The sequence below is a fragment of the Schistocerca piceifrons genome, chromosome X (genome assembly GCF_021461385.2).
Source record: "Schistocerca piceifrons isolate TAMUIC-IGC-003096 chromosome X, iqSchPice1.1, whole genome shotgun sequence".
Taxonomy (NCBI): domain Eukaryota; kingdom Metazoa; phylum Arthropoda; class Insecta; order Orthoptera; family Acrididae; genus Schistocerca; species Schistocerca piceifrons.
Window position 1 is genome coordinate 103,225,873 of NC_060149.1, and position 15,447 is coordinate 103,241,319.

The window sequence follows — 15,447 nt, forward strand, 5'->3', positions numbered from 1 at the left end:
GATATTTGTTTACTGATAAAGTTTTGACTGTCAAAGTGTCTTTATTCTGAATGCCACTGACATCTCCTGCTGTGTATCAACTGATGCGTCTTCAACAGAGCACCGCAAACTAATGTCTAGACTAAAAAACCCTCATTTGCAATTCACAAGTATGTTTCTACTTGAGTGACTCCTTGCTTCGTGTAGTGCACCGCTGGTATATCAAGGGGAGTCCTACAAATCCCAACCCAATATCGCAAGTCTAGAAATTTGCAACCAAGACTGTTACAGAGTCAATGAAGCCTTTGGTTGAGATCCTCCACTCAGCTCAGGACCAAAGGATCCTGATCAATTCTGGATACAATGCTGCAAATTGTGAGCTATGGTTACACCCCACACGTGGGGCCAGCAGTCTCCTCCACCTTTGATAGCCACCTGCATGAACTGAGGATGGTCTCAGAACCCATTCGACAGGCATCATTGGTGCCAGCGTGAGACACAACTTGCAGATGACAGCACCCTGCATGCTCAATAGGCACAGGTACGGCAGCCTCCACATTGCACATGAGACAGGGTGAAGGCACATTGTTTTTCTTTCCAGCACAGAATGCTATCTGCCTAAGGGGTTCCATCAAACACTGAATGTTGGAGCTTCCGATAACTAGTAAACCCCTCCCCCCATGAGTAGTAGACCTACTCCAAAGTGGCCCCACATTCTATTGTTGCCAAATTTATTCAATATGGTGGTGATGACGCCATAGAAGATGGCGTCGTGTAGACTTGGCAACAGTGCGTTATGTCATCAAAGATGGCAGATTTTGGCGGGAAGCTTGAATTTTGGCGGGAAGAAGGTCAATTGGGCTACCTCCACTAACATAACCCTCCAGAAAAAAATTGGAGGGAAATTCAAATTCCAGTATGATAATGCATCACACCACGAAAATGGCGGGAAAATAGACCAATTGGGCTACCTTTACTAACCTAACCTCTCTCCAAGAAAAATGGCGGCAAGTTCAAATTCCAACAGGATAATGCAAATCTCTACTAAGCAAAGAAAATCGCAGGAAAGTAGCTCCACTAACCTAAGTCACCCAAAAGCGACCTCTTTCTACGAACTTCCACCAGCTTTTAATTTTTGCGGTAAACAAAATTCTACTAAGCTAACAAAATGGCATGAAAGAAAACACACTTTACAAATCTCACACTGCCACCACCTCCTAAGGATTCGTGGGAATGTATGATAGTTAACCTAACCATGTTCTAGATGACTGAACAGTGAACTAAGTATGTACTGGGCTGTTTTCGTGATCAAGTGTAACTTTGAGAAGATGGTGCATTTGTGGTGGAGCGTTATTCCTCCCATGTAAATTGTTTGGTCGACTGTTTCTGCACATTTGATACCTTTATTTAGTTGAGGGAATATAGATTGTGGTGTGTAGGACACACGTTTGCCTGTTCTCTAGACATGGGAAAGACTGTAGTCGGTTTGTAAACAATATTGATCATATGGAATCTGTTAGATCACCGACTTCGGTATTCGAGAGTGCGAATATCAGTTTGCTCTACTTGTTTCTAGTTAGTCAGTGGTTTACAGCATGCTGCGCCTCGCTTAAGTTTGTTGTTTGTGGAGAAATAATTTACGGTCTATATCTTACTCATTATGTTGTGTTAGCGTTTGGGTGGCTAGTGCTGTGTGCTTGATATCGAGAAGTATGGCGAAAATTATATAATATTATGGCAAAAATATAGGTGTTCTTGTAATCCACCAGTCTGGAGATGACTGTAGAAATGCGAGCAAGAAAGCGGAAAGGGTAGAGCGTTTATGCCGAGGAGAAAAGAGCATGTCTTTGAACATCAGTTCTGAGAGTGACTTCGGTTCATTGATGTAAAGGGGGTGATTTGGTATGGTTGGGGATATGAATTGCATGTTTACTAGATCGAGACGGTACTCGATGATATATTCCCTGGATGGAGATTGGTTTGACGCTCCAATATTCTTGCTAGTATAGTACGTATTTGATGACTTGTAGACAAATTTCCCATGTTTAGTTGTCGGTGCAAAATGGTGATGAGTATTGCCATTGATATTGCGTCTGTAGAAAGAATGAACAGGTTGAGGGTGTATAGATTGAGCGAACTGTCTGTGCAATTTAGCAATCTTCGCTAAATTGTTCTTCGCTTTGTTGATGTTAGATGCGGAGAGAAATTTGTGGTGTACTTGATGTTAGGAAAATTAAATTGCCAATGAGAATCTAATAAACTAGAAGTCCCTCTTTACTTTCTTCAGCAAGCATGGCACTGAAATAAGTTAGGTCTAGCGGGAAAACCAAGTGAGGTGACGCAGTGGTTAGCACACTGGACTCGCATTCGGGAGGACGATGGTTCAATCCCACATCCAGCCATCCTGATTTAGGTTTTCTGTGATTTCCCTAAATCGCTCCAGGCAAATGCTTGGATGGTTCCTTTGAAAGGGCATGGCCGACTTCCTTCCCTGTCCTTCACTGATCCAACGAGATGGATGACCTCGCAGTTTGGTCTCTTTCCACAAAACAACCCAACCTAACCCTCTAGTGGGAAAAGTCTGAATTGGCGACCCTCTGGTTCTAATGTCTCGTTGGTCCATCCTGTGATTCCAACAACAGTTCAGTCACGAAAGATATTCCTTTATAACTTAGAAATCTATTAATTTTGTGCTGTCATTTTAATACATTTGCTTCCAATTGTACTTGCTTGTATTTTACGTATAGCATATCTATCACAGCAGTGTAATTTTATTTAGCATTAGGTTTACAGGCAACCTACTTCTGTCAGCTAACGAAGTGTCTGGCGCATCGCCGTACTCCATCTACACTTTCTATGGGAATTGAATTTTGCTTACCGCAATAAAAGTTGGTGCCAGTTCGTAGGAAGAGGTGGCGGTCGAGTGACTTAGGTTAGTGGTGGTAGGCCAAGTGAGCTATTTTCCTGCAATTTTCTTTGCTTAGTAGAGTGTGGTGCATTATCCTGTTGGAAGTTGAACTTCCAGCCATTTTTCTTGGGGAGGGGGTTAGGTTAGTGGAAGTATCCCAATTGGTCTATTTTCCCGCCATTTTCGTTGTGTGATGCATTATCCTATTGGAATTTGAATTTCCCGCCAATTTTTTTCTGGAAGGTTAGGTTAGTGGAGGTAGCCCAATTGACCTTCTTACAGCCAAAATCAAACTTCCCACCTAAATGTGACATTTTGGATGACGTAATGCTCTGTTGCCAAGTCTACATGACGCCATCTTGGATGATGTCATCGCCGCCGTGTTGAATAATTTTGGCAACAATGGAATGTGTGCCACATCGGTGTAGCTCTACTACTCCCATGTGCCTGCTCGGACCCTGTTGAAGTAACAGCCACATGTCCACTCACACGGTGAATGAGTAAGGCTGGATGTTCAGTCTCCACATTAGCCCCCTGCCTCGAGTGACACGAATGTGTTACCGCCTGCCACCCACTCTGTGGTTACTGCTGATTCACTATGTTGAGTACACTAGGAGGTGCCTTGGCAGCGGATCCCTTGATTAAAACAAGTGGCACCTGAGGTGTCACATGCAACACACTAGATTATCCCACACTGATACACTTTGAGACAGCAGAGTGAAGGTGACTGACCATAGCGAAAAGTGCATTCAGCTGTTCATGAACTGCACCAGCTCCTCCTGCATCTGCACACAGCATGCACACATCCTAAGAATACTAGCATGACTAACTGAGGAAGTAAACTAGAAAAGCAGACAGAATCCCAGATATGCGACTTGCTACCCTCCGGATGTGTCACTGGACACTGAACACTGATATGTTAATGGGCTATGTAGCTAGCTGTTTAGTGAAGAACTACTACGCTACAGACTAAATTAATTTACCCTTACAAGTACGTGACATTAAACCTCCTAAACGTGACTATAGCTAGACACAATTTCAAATACTTTGTCTGGGTAACAACAGCAGTTTTATGTCACTTCGTGGATTTGGAAAGTTTGCTGTGGTGCCTTTACCAGTACGTTTTGAGGCTAGAAAATCAGATGGCAATAAATGCATAGAGGTTGTTGCATTTAGTAGCAAATTTTATTCTTCTCTTTATTGTTGTTAGATGCGGAGAGAAATTTGTGGTGTACTTGATGTTACGAAAACTAAATTGCCAATGAGAATCTAATAAAAAAGAAATCCCTCTTTATTTTCTCCAGCAAACATGGCACTGAAAGAAGCCAGATCTAGTGGGAAAAGGCTGAATTGGCGACCCTGCGGTTCTAACGTCTCGTTGGTCCATCCTACGATTCTAACAACAGTTCTGTCACGAAAGATATTCCTTTATAACTTAGAAATCTGTTAATTTTGTGCTGGCATTTTAATACATTTCCTTCCAATCGTACTCACGTGTATTTTACGTATAGCATATCTATCACAGCAGCGTAATTTTATTTAGCATTAGGTTTACAGACAATACTTCCGTCAGCTAACAAAGTCTCTGGCGCATCGCCGTAGTCCATCTACTCTTTTGTTGCAGTGGTAAGAGTTTTCCTCAGCATATAAGTCGTATTATTGTGGAAGTGTTCGGGAGGAGTAAAATTTACGCTTGTGATTGTCTACTGAAAACGTTACAGTATTTGAAAATATTGATCAAAATTTATCTCAATATGGCTGATAAAATGGATAACACTGTGAGTATATTGTACAGATTATAGATAAATGGCTACTATAACCATTTTTGTCAACAATAATTAATTAATTTTTTTCAGAATCAGCTATTGCGTAACATGTATCACGATATTTGGAAGCGATGTCGTCTTTACTGCGCACAAAAGCGAGGAGAAGCGAAGCAGAGTTCTGAAGAGGTATTTAGTAACGAACTGGAATTTATCTAGCATTGTGTTTCAGAACTAGATGTGATGCCCGCAATTTTGGCCTTCGCCACTTTCATTGAAAACAGGGCGTCATTGTAACTGTTTGATTGATTGTTCTTTATTCGTACCATAGATAAAATAAATACATAAATGAATTCTGCCTATGGGCTAAGTCAGTTTCAATATTTGGACCTAGGTTCATATGGCTGACTGATTGCTTTTCGTACAGCAATAGGAATTTAATGTTTATTTCAGTAATCCCAAAGTTATAAGCAGGAAATTTGCCATTGAACTACATGGACGCATATTCTAAAAACATCCATAAAACATTAAAGGGTGTTAGGTAACAAGGGGAAAAGAGAAATCTAAATCTTCGAAAAATTCCCAGGACCTCACCCAGCGAAACCATAAAACGTGTTCGAAAATGCATGTACCAGAAGATATTGTTGATTACATTGGAGTATGATCTATGTGACAGTCAGATTTCTGTTGGCCTGTATAAGCACCTCACCAGGTAACCTCTACTCACTTCCTTGGTTGGTGTTATCAAGTTACTGTAGGAAGCCTAGTGTCCTCTTGCTTAAAAATAGAGATGCCACATCCCCGAAGATGTTTTTTGTTATTTTCACTCATTCTAAGGAACATGCTGTAAAATTAAAATTTTTCATCACCATGAAAGATGTTGATGCAGTAAATTTACCAGTATGGCACAGTTAAAAAATTCTTACAGCAGCTGCATCATCAGGATGCATCTAATGGCAATAACAGCTGGAGGTATTGGCGACACGTCCCATGCTCATCGTGCACTCCTAAATTTGCCGTGTTGTAGGCAGCAGTTGACCAGTCAGAACAGCCCTATGGCCTAATCCATAAGTGATATTTACTTTAGTTACTTTACAAACATATCATTGTTGAACATCTTTTAAATATTGCTCTTTTACAATATTTCAGAGTGAACAGGATTATGAAAAATCTACATTTTGTCTTTAAGTAAATTTGGAACTAGATGTATAGACAAGCCACAACTCAAATACTCAAAGCAGACAGATTTTTAGAGTGGCTTCATAGGAATTGCATCACACTCGAACCCTACCATCAGCCCTTACCAATTGAAATCAGGACTGGTTTTCTAGTCGTCAAGGGCCCAACCAGTATTGTCACAAGCTCAGGAGAGGTGCTGCAGTTGATATTGTGCTGTTACCAAAGGTACTAACATCAGTTATCTGCTGCCATAGTCCATTAATACCAAACCATCACACTGTCCCAATGGATACATTCACTGTGGCTCTCACATTGGTTTCCACAGTTATTTCAGTGTTGCCTGACTGTTAGCACTGACATCTCAATGCAAACAATGCTGCTCTTGGTGTGTCAATGCATTGTACATGTGTGAGATGTACTTCCTAAAATTTGGTGTTCTTGGCATACTCTTGATACTGTTGCTCTCAGAATATTGAATTCTCGAATGGTTTCCGAACTGTAATGCACCACGCATCGAGTTCCAACTACCATTCCATGTTCAATGTTTGCTGTGGCTATAATCGCATCAGAAAGATTATCACATGAATCACCAGAGTACAAATGAGAGCTCCACCAATGCACTGCCCTTTTATGCCTTGTGTAAACCATACTACTATGTGCATATTGCTGTCCCATGATTTCTGTCGCCTATGCATATATTGTTAACAGTTCTTAATTTTTTAGCTTCCTGTCCTTCCCGGAGAAGAAACTCCTTGTAAACATTCTATGTCTTACTGCCTAACAGGTGTTACCTCCATATCTGTGTCCCAGTGAATACCTTTGGTTACTATTTATTCAGCAGTTGCTGAGTATATGCTCCCACTTAAGTGTAGGATCGAGTTTTGATTTTGTGATTGTTTATTGATATGCTTCATGTGGAAAGAGGCATTCGACTGAATATCAGAGCTGAGCAGATCAACATTTGAGAACTTTGGATGGCTCAGATGTGCTCCTATTATGGTAAATATAGTATCTGTTTTATCTGAACACAATATATGTAATGTCATGCGCATACTGTGAGTTTCAAGAATGTAAGATAATAGGACTAATCATACCATAGAACTTCATCAGCAGCCATATGACTGGATACAAACACGAAGAAGGCTTAAACTGATAGTAAATTCTGCAGTCCGGTCTGAATTAATTGTTATCTATAATGGATGAGCTGTAGTGCACTGCTAACTTTGAGGAACAAGAAATACATGTGCATACATATTAGAATTAGTGGCATGTTTGCCCTTTTTATATTGAGTATAATAATTGTTAAGGTGTAGTAATAGTCGCAACGTGATAATTAATACATCCAGCTTCAAGATTCACAAATCAGACCATTCAACTTATTTGTGTTTTGTATTTTGATCTGTTGTTATTTACATAAAAGGACAATGAAAACTAGTCTTCACTTTTTCTTTTAGTGACAATAAGATGAAAAGGATAGTTGCTACTCACCATAGAGTGGAGATGCTGAGTCACAGATATACACAACAAAAAGACTAACAGAAAATGAGATTTCAGCCAACAAGGCCTTCATTGGAGGTAGAGAAAACACACACACACACACACACACACACACACACACACACACACACACACACATACACAAATGCAGCTCACACACATAACCACAATCTCTGGCTGCTGAGGCCACTTTATTTGTATTTAATAACTCATTCTTATTGGCAATGAACATCTCTAAGTCACCAATAATGTGTTGGCACCACTACGATAGCCTTTTGTTTTCTCTGATACTTCTTATTCTGTTCACTCTGTCCATTCCTCTCCTCTGCTGTCTATCTTCCTCTAGGCATTATTTTGCAAATCTTGCCACTTCATAATCCTTTCCCATGTTATAACACGTGATCTTGACAGTCTGCTAGGACTCTTTCTTTGGATTTACCCACTAAAACTTTTTCTTCTTTTCCCAATTTCATGGGTAAACTTTTCTAGAAATATTTCTGCTCTTGTCTATTTCCCAATATCTACTCCATAATATATCTTACTTTGTTCATGATTTTTTTATTTTCCTTAGTCAAAAATAAAATTTACTTCTGATACACGCGTGCATTTTGGTCACAGTTCAGTTTTAGAGCTGTTATAATATTTTGGTGTTTATGCCTGTATGGATAAATAACAGTTACAGCATTCGTTATACTTGTATTCACAGATCAGTATTATATCATATACGCAAATGACAAAGGAACAACAATATAAAGATAGCTCACTGACTCATAGATCTTTACAACAAAGATGAAATAAGATGCTAGAAACCAACATAACACTACTGCATAATCTGCCAACAATTTCAACTTGTGAATAAAATGCTTGTGTCGCTCTTTGGCAAGTGGTTTAGCTAACATATCAGCAGACATTACCTTTGTTGACTACAAGAGCTTGACAACAGTCTCACTTCCTACTCCCCCCCCTCTCCTTCTTTTGTTTCCTTTTCTTTTCTTTTAAGAAAAAAGAGTAAACTGCCATTTGACTGTGTATTACTGTATTTGTCTTCTGTCCTATCTAGATTTAGCTTTTATGCCATTATCAAGTACAATGCTAAAGTTGTTAGACCATTATTATGTCAGATCTGTTAAGACAGTCCAAAGCAGGGCTTTATATTTAAGTACTTGCTCAAATGTCTGGCTAAGCAGTTCAATAAAAAGTTTTCAATGGTGTTGAGTCACAGTCACTCAGTAGCTTTTGGAAGGGTAAACCACAATTTGGCTGTGTATTGCTGTATTTTTTCTGATTTTAGGATCTGTTTGTCATGGAAAATGATTGTAGGATTTTGATGCTTAATATTTAATAAATCTCCTGGCAGCAATCTCAGATACCCTGCCTCCTTATCTGCAGGTTTTAAAGTAGCTAATTCCACTTCAGTAGTTGATGCATCAACATCCTTCAGCTACTTTCTCTCCAAGGAAACCATATTTTTCCCCGACAATAAAGAACTCTCATACCATGAAAATCCAGTAGTTAAATCATCTACAAAATCTGAGTTAACCTAACTAATTACAGGGAGATCTTTAAAAATCCCTTTTGTAAACAGAATCCTATAGTTCCTAGTGCTCTTCAATGTACACTGTTACGCTTAAAATTCTATTGAATTATAATACTAGCTGCATAAGATATGTCATGTCTTGTATTAGTACTGATGTAAAGCAAATATCCCACTAATGCCTTACCATCCTATGCACCCCTTTGGTGTTTCTGCAGGATTACCGTATGAAATATTAAAGTGTTTCTGCACATCTACAATATAACCCTTCTGGGCCATTATTAAATTGCCTTCCTCTCAGCTTCTATTAGTATAAGTGCCTGGACATGATTTTGCTTCTCCCAACCCCTTAACTTCAAAATGTTCACATAATCCCTGATACAACTTGTCATTCACCACACATACAAAATGCCAATTGGAAGATTTTTACATGACCTTTTAATAAACACAAAAATCTTCTTCAATATTTACAGCATAACCTAGGTCTAAAAGTACAAAATTTTGCCTTTTTAGTCCACTGTCTTGCTGACATGTTTTAAACAATAAATGATCTTAGATAGTTAATAGACTCTGCCTTCATTCCCCTTTTGATACAAAATCACATGGTTCCTTCATGAGAATATGTCCCTCAAGTCCATATTTTGAAAAACAGTTTCAATATCAAAATGATTCATTTCAAGATTTATAGTTAAACTAATGGACACTTTAAGAGTACTACATCTCATTACTGATGAACAGATTTCATCACAATCTATACCAAATGTCATAGTAAATCACTTAGCAATAAGTGTAGCACAATAATGTGCTGCATCATTTACATTCTTTTTCAACTTAAATGCCAACTTGTTACCTATAGTACTGTTACTCATTGGTGAGTCCACAAATTTGCAAACAACATTCTTCTGGAAATGCTTCTACAATGCTTTATGAATAAAGCAAAATTCCAGCCACCTTTGCCCAATTTGCTTCTATTTAACAAATTTTCTTCAGTGTTTTCTGAAGTGTAATTTTCATTCATTGTATGGACTCTATACCCATCCAATAAGACAGACAAACTTTTGGTAAACCTCTCTGTATCGTGAGTGCAATTATTCCATCACCAACCGGTTTGCACACACTCTGCAGCTTGTTGTCTACACCCAGAATATGAATTACACAATGCTAATAATTTCCTCCAAATGTGGATAATGTAGTGTCCAACAAAGCATCCCAGACATTTATAATGGACTGATGTTTATGATGGTATGGATAAATAACTGATACATCATAAACGCCAGCATATTCTAAGGGTAATAATTAATTTTTGCATTTCTAGAGAGTGGTACTTCATTAAAAACTCTTTTCTACAATGGAATTCTAAGTCTATCTTATCTAATATTGCCCTGATAGACCTTTTTTCTCTCCATCAGTCTGATGATTCCTCTTTTATACTTAAATTTTCCTGTTCTTTTTATATCTCTGTAAGTTATACTTAATATTTATTAGGCTACCTCTGTTTTTTTATCAAGTATATAGTACTACATCTTCTGCTGTGTGTTTAAGTACTTATGTTTGTTAGTATAGTACCAACAGAACGCTCTTTCTCCTCTACTCTGCTCTACTCTCTGTTAGAGGTCTCTGTGAAGCATAAAGCTCAAATTCTTCATCAGAGAGAAATGCTACTGCTTGAGTTTTGGCTACTGCATGAGTTCTGTTGGAAACCAAAATTTCTGAGGCTTTTAAACCGCACAGTGAGGCAGTGCTGAAGAGAGAGAGAGAGAGAGAGAGAGAGAGAGAGAGAGAGAGAGAGAGAGAGAGAGAGAGAGAGAGAGAGAGCAAAGCAGAATATGAATGCCACTGTGGTTTGTACTGCAGAGTGACAAGAACAGTAAGAAAAAGATAAGGCAAAATATCAGGAGAACACTTTAAAAGAATTAAAATTATTGATTCAAAAAGGTATGGTGAGATGAGGAGAGGATGATGCAGGATGAAACAACTTTACTTGAAAAGGTAGTTTAAATTTAACTATTAATACAAACTGAGTGCAGGGTGCTGATCTGACAAAAATTTCTAAAGTTTATCTTCTGTTGTGGTGTGTGATGAGGATAAACTTTTATGTGAAGTCTTTGCTGAGGCAGAGGCAGTATCAAGGAAGGAGTATTGTTAGACTATGGACTGGCTGTACAGGATTTGGGAACAGATTTTGTCACTCCCATCTTATTATAATTCATTTTCCCATATTTTCCTTCTCATTTTTGAGCTGTTGGAAAGATCCCCCACTTTTGTTTGATACTCGCTCCAGTTTTAGTATACATTTATTGTTGTTTTTTCGTGTGCTGCTATACTGATGATACTGCCTATATCTTTCACTGTGTGATGGGCCCTAATCATATCCTCACATAACAATCCCTTGAGATATCATCTGTCCTGCTTCTATCCTCTCTACATCTGAATAGGTTATGCACTTGCATGCCACCCACATTTGCAATGAGAACTGTGTCCACTATAGACAATAGAGTCAAATTGAGTCATACAACACTTGTATCATGTACAGGGAAGAGTATGTGTGCTGATTGTCAGTAGTATCTCCTCATGGTGTGTAATACTCTCAGCTGGATTTTCAGCTGGAGTCCATGGGCAAAGAATAAATAAATAAAAATAATGTAAATAACTGTACCTCCATTCTACAGTAGGCTACACAGGGTTTTGATTTGAACATTACAGTGAAAAGATAATAATGTTGTCAAATTTGTCTTCAATCTCCAGCCTCAAAATAACAATGAAACATGCACAAGGCTGTAGAACTTGATAAAAATTATTAAACAACAGAGTTATAGCTGGAAGTGTGACAAAAATGCCTCATTATTCTACATGATGAAACACATATTTTCTAATACATGTTCTAGAATGCAATGTTTTGAACTGAGTTAGCAGCAACAGGGACATTCTCTTAGTTGGTGTCTACAAAGTTAATTGTTAGTGTCATGTAGAAACGTCTCGGGTCCCAATATACAAACAGATAGTCTGATAATTGATTTTATGTTTATTGTCAATGTTGAATGGTAGCGATATTAGCTAAAATGATATATTCGGCAACTCAGGCATGGTCAGCAGTACTTCAGCCATTTTATTGGCTTTTAAAAGAAAGCAATTTAAACATGTACTTCTGAAGATGTCTTGTTTTAGCAGCTTGAAATCAATTATTTGCTCTAATAACATAATCAGCAACACTTATTTTGTAAAGTTCACTTAAGTACTTCAGTTCATTGCTGTATATTATTTCAACTGCTTTAACCTCCATTTCTCTATACACATATGATTTGACTATGAAATTACTTTCATTTTATAACTTTCTGTATACTTTCCAAAATATTTTAGGAATTATATTATGGATTTTAATATATTTGCTATACAAATATATAAGGCACATCCAGAAAATAAAATGTCTAAAAATTTTTTTTTTGCAAACCAAAATTTACTTTTACAAGAAAGAACATTTCTTAAACTAGTTTTATACATAGTTGACACCATCGTTCAAAAATTTATCATAGCAGGAAACCAATTTTTTTATGGCCTCTTCATAGAAATATGCTGCCAGTGAAGACAGACACTGCTGAACAACACTTGCTGCATCATCACTGCCAAATCTCCTTCCTCCAAAACCACACTTCAAGTTCAACAATGAGTGTGTTGCAGGTGATCAAACTGCTTCCAGCTGAATTGTTGAGTAAGGTTTTGAGTGACACCAGCAGAATGAGGACGTGTGTTGTCATGGAGCAACACAATGCATTGACTTAACATTTCACACCTCTTATTTTAAATTGTACACCAGGGTTTTCTCACTGTTTGACAGCATCATACCATATTGATGGTTTCAGCTCAGGGAAGGAACTCAACGAACAGAAAACAAGGCAGAAAACAGTGTTTAACCATGGCTATCTTCACCAGCAGAATCTTTCTACAAAGAGCACGTAAAAAAAATTTGGTTTCTGCTGTAACATATGTCTGAACAGTGTCGACAGCAGTGTAGAAAAATAGTTTAAAAAATGTTCTTTCTTGCAAAAAGAAATTTTGGCTTGACAAAAAATTGTTTTATTAGTTTTTTTTCCAAAATGGTACCTACTTTCTAGACTTGCTTCATACAAACATCATATGCTAGTGAATTTGCTTCCTGAAATTTTGCATGTATGTTACTACTCCTGTATGATACGTAGTGATGTAGTGATACATTATATAGGAAAGATTACTGTTGTTGTGGTAAAACTGTTTACAAATGTTTTCCAGGCTATGTGTGTTGAACTCTGTATTTCACGTGAAGTGAATAAGATAAGAAGATCAATGCCCAGCACATCACTACCAGCACCGAAGAAGTGATGTGATATTTTGCAGTAGAGTTATCTTTCTGAAATGTGGTTCCTATTCTATCGCTCCAGCATGATATATAGTATTGTATTAGAAGTAAGGCTGAAGATTACTGATATTAGGGTACATAATTGCAAATTATTTTCAGGCTATGTTTATTGAATACAGTATTAAATTGAGCAGTTGTGGAAATTTGTGTGCAGAAAATCACCACAAATGAAGAAGACATAAAAATCTATCTGGATATATTTTTCTCATACACTTAATGAGAGAACTGGATCTTTAATTAATAACAGCAATCTGAAAATGTGATAATTACCAATAAATGTTCATTTATATGTAAGAATGTCATAACTTTGTATGTCACAATGTATTTAAAGATAGTATACATTTCAGAAGTACGTAATTGTTCTAACTGTTTCAAAATTGTACCTTTATTACACCTGAATAAACAAATGCTATAAACTATATATTTATGTGGTTGTTTTTAGCATATAATTTCATGGAATGCCATATGATTCATCATGATTGGCTAGATTACTTACCTTTTACTATTTATAAAAATCTATGAATATATGACCTCAGCAGGAACTCTTGTATTAACCATTTTTTAAACTTCTGAACTGATAGCAGAATCCATTATTTGATTTTTTTTTTTACTCACAGATGTTGCACAAGTGAATTAGTGGATGTAAATCATTTAATTGTAAATGATACATGGCTGTCACTGGTATATACACCACATTTCAACTGGTACACAAAGCAAGTATATGTTTAAACAAACAACAAGAATACAGAAGTATAACAATAAGATGGAAAATATTGCATAAGAATAAAGTTTATTAGCATTCACATGTTGTTGAATACATTTACATGAATGAGTTATTGTAAATAGCTACTTATACTTTTTTATAACCTCTTATAAGCTCTAATACAGTGTCATTTTTATTTCTGAACAGCACATAGCCCTTAACATTTACTTTTAATACTCGGACAAGAAATTTCCTTATTTGATGTATTGTGATCTGTCTTGAGAACTATTCCAGTGTAGGTCTAAGTATTGTATTAATTGTTCATTAATCTTCTGCCACAAATGATGGACCTTGCTGCAGAGGATGGCTTACGTCCTCCAGGAATACAAATAGCCTTACCACAGGTACAACCATATCAAAGCGGTATCTGCAGTGAGACCAGACTAACACATGATTTCTAAAGAGGAGCAGCAGACAACCAGTAGTTGCTGGAAGAACAGTCTAGGTGACTAACTGATCCAGCCTTATAACATTAGCAACCCGGCTTTGCTATGTGGGTACATGATTTTTGGTTAGGCAAAAACAGGTTTATTAACACAATATGAAATATGAGTAATGCACAAGTAGGACTAATAATAAAGAATTTTTGCTACTAAAAATACTCCTTTTAGAATATGGCTGGGCGTACTCTCACACATCCAGCAACTAATTGTCACAATACTTCTGTTGCCATCATTGTATTAGGATCACCAGATTTCTTGCAGAAATTGCCATGACTATAAAATGATATCTTTATGGCTGTGCAATTTGTAAAGTGTTTTGAAATTTTCTGAATTTCTGTTTGTAGGTTCTTGTTTCATTTATCATCAGAAACATGGTTGACAAAAGTTTGTTGAGTCAGTTTCCAAGTATAGCACGCGATATGAAAATTTCAGTACAAAATATATGGTCACAGATTTCAAGAATTCTATCTGGGGTAAAATTGGAGTGGAAATCGAAACAAATGGTACTAAATTAAAGTGTATTTGTGTTATTATTTATTACATTCTTAGTAGTGACATATTATACAGTAAGATTATAATTGTTTTTAAAAAACAAGTTTGCATCTGTCACACACTGTAATTCAAACTTACATTTCCTTATATCTAGATGTTTCATTATCCAGTATCAGAATGAAAGAATTCAGTGAATATTTCTCATCCAAAAAATACACATTTAATTATGTTCTCTCCAAGGAAAATGTATATTTTGTTCTGTGTGGTCCCATTTCTTAAATCCAGTTCCCGCAAAATGTGATTGTTCGTATTTTTATCATATGTTTTAATAAAATTATGCAGCAACCAAGTGCCTAAAATTAAGAAAATTACATGTTGTGGAAAAGCATGATCCCACCTATTGTGCTTGGAAGGATATAGATTGATGCAATAGTCTTAGAACTGGAAAAATCTCCTCCATCACTACTACTACCATATGCCCCGGCATCAACAGCAATAA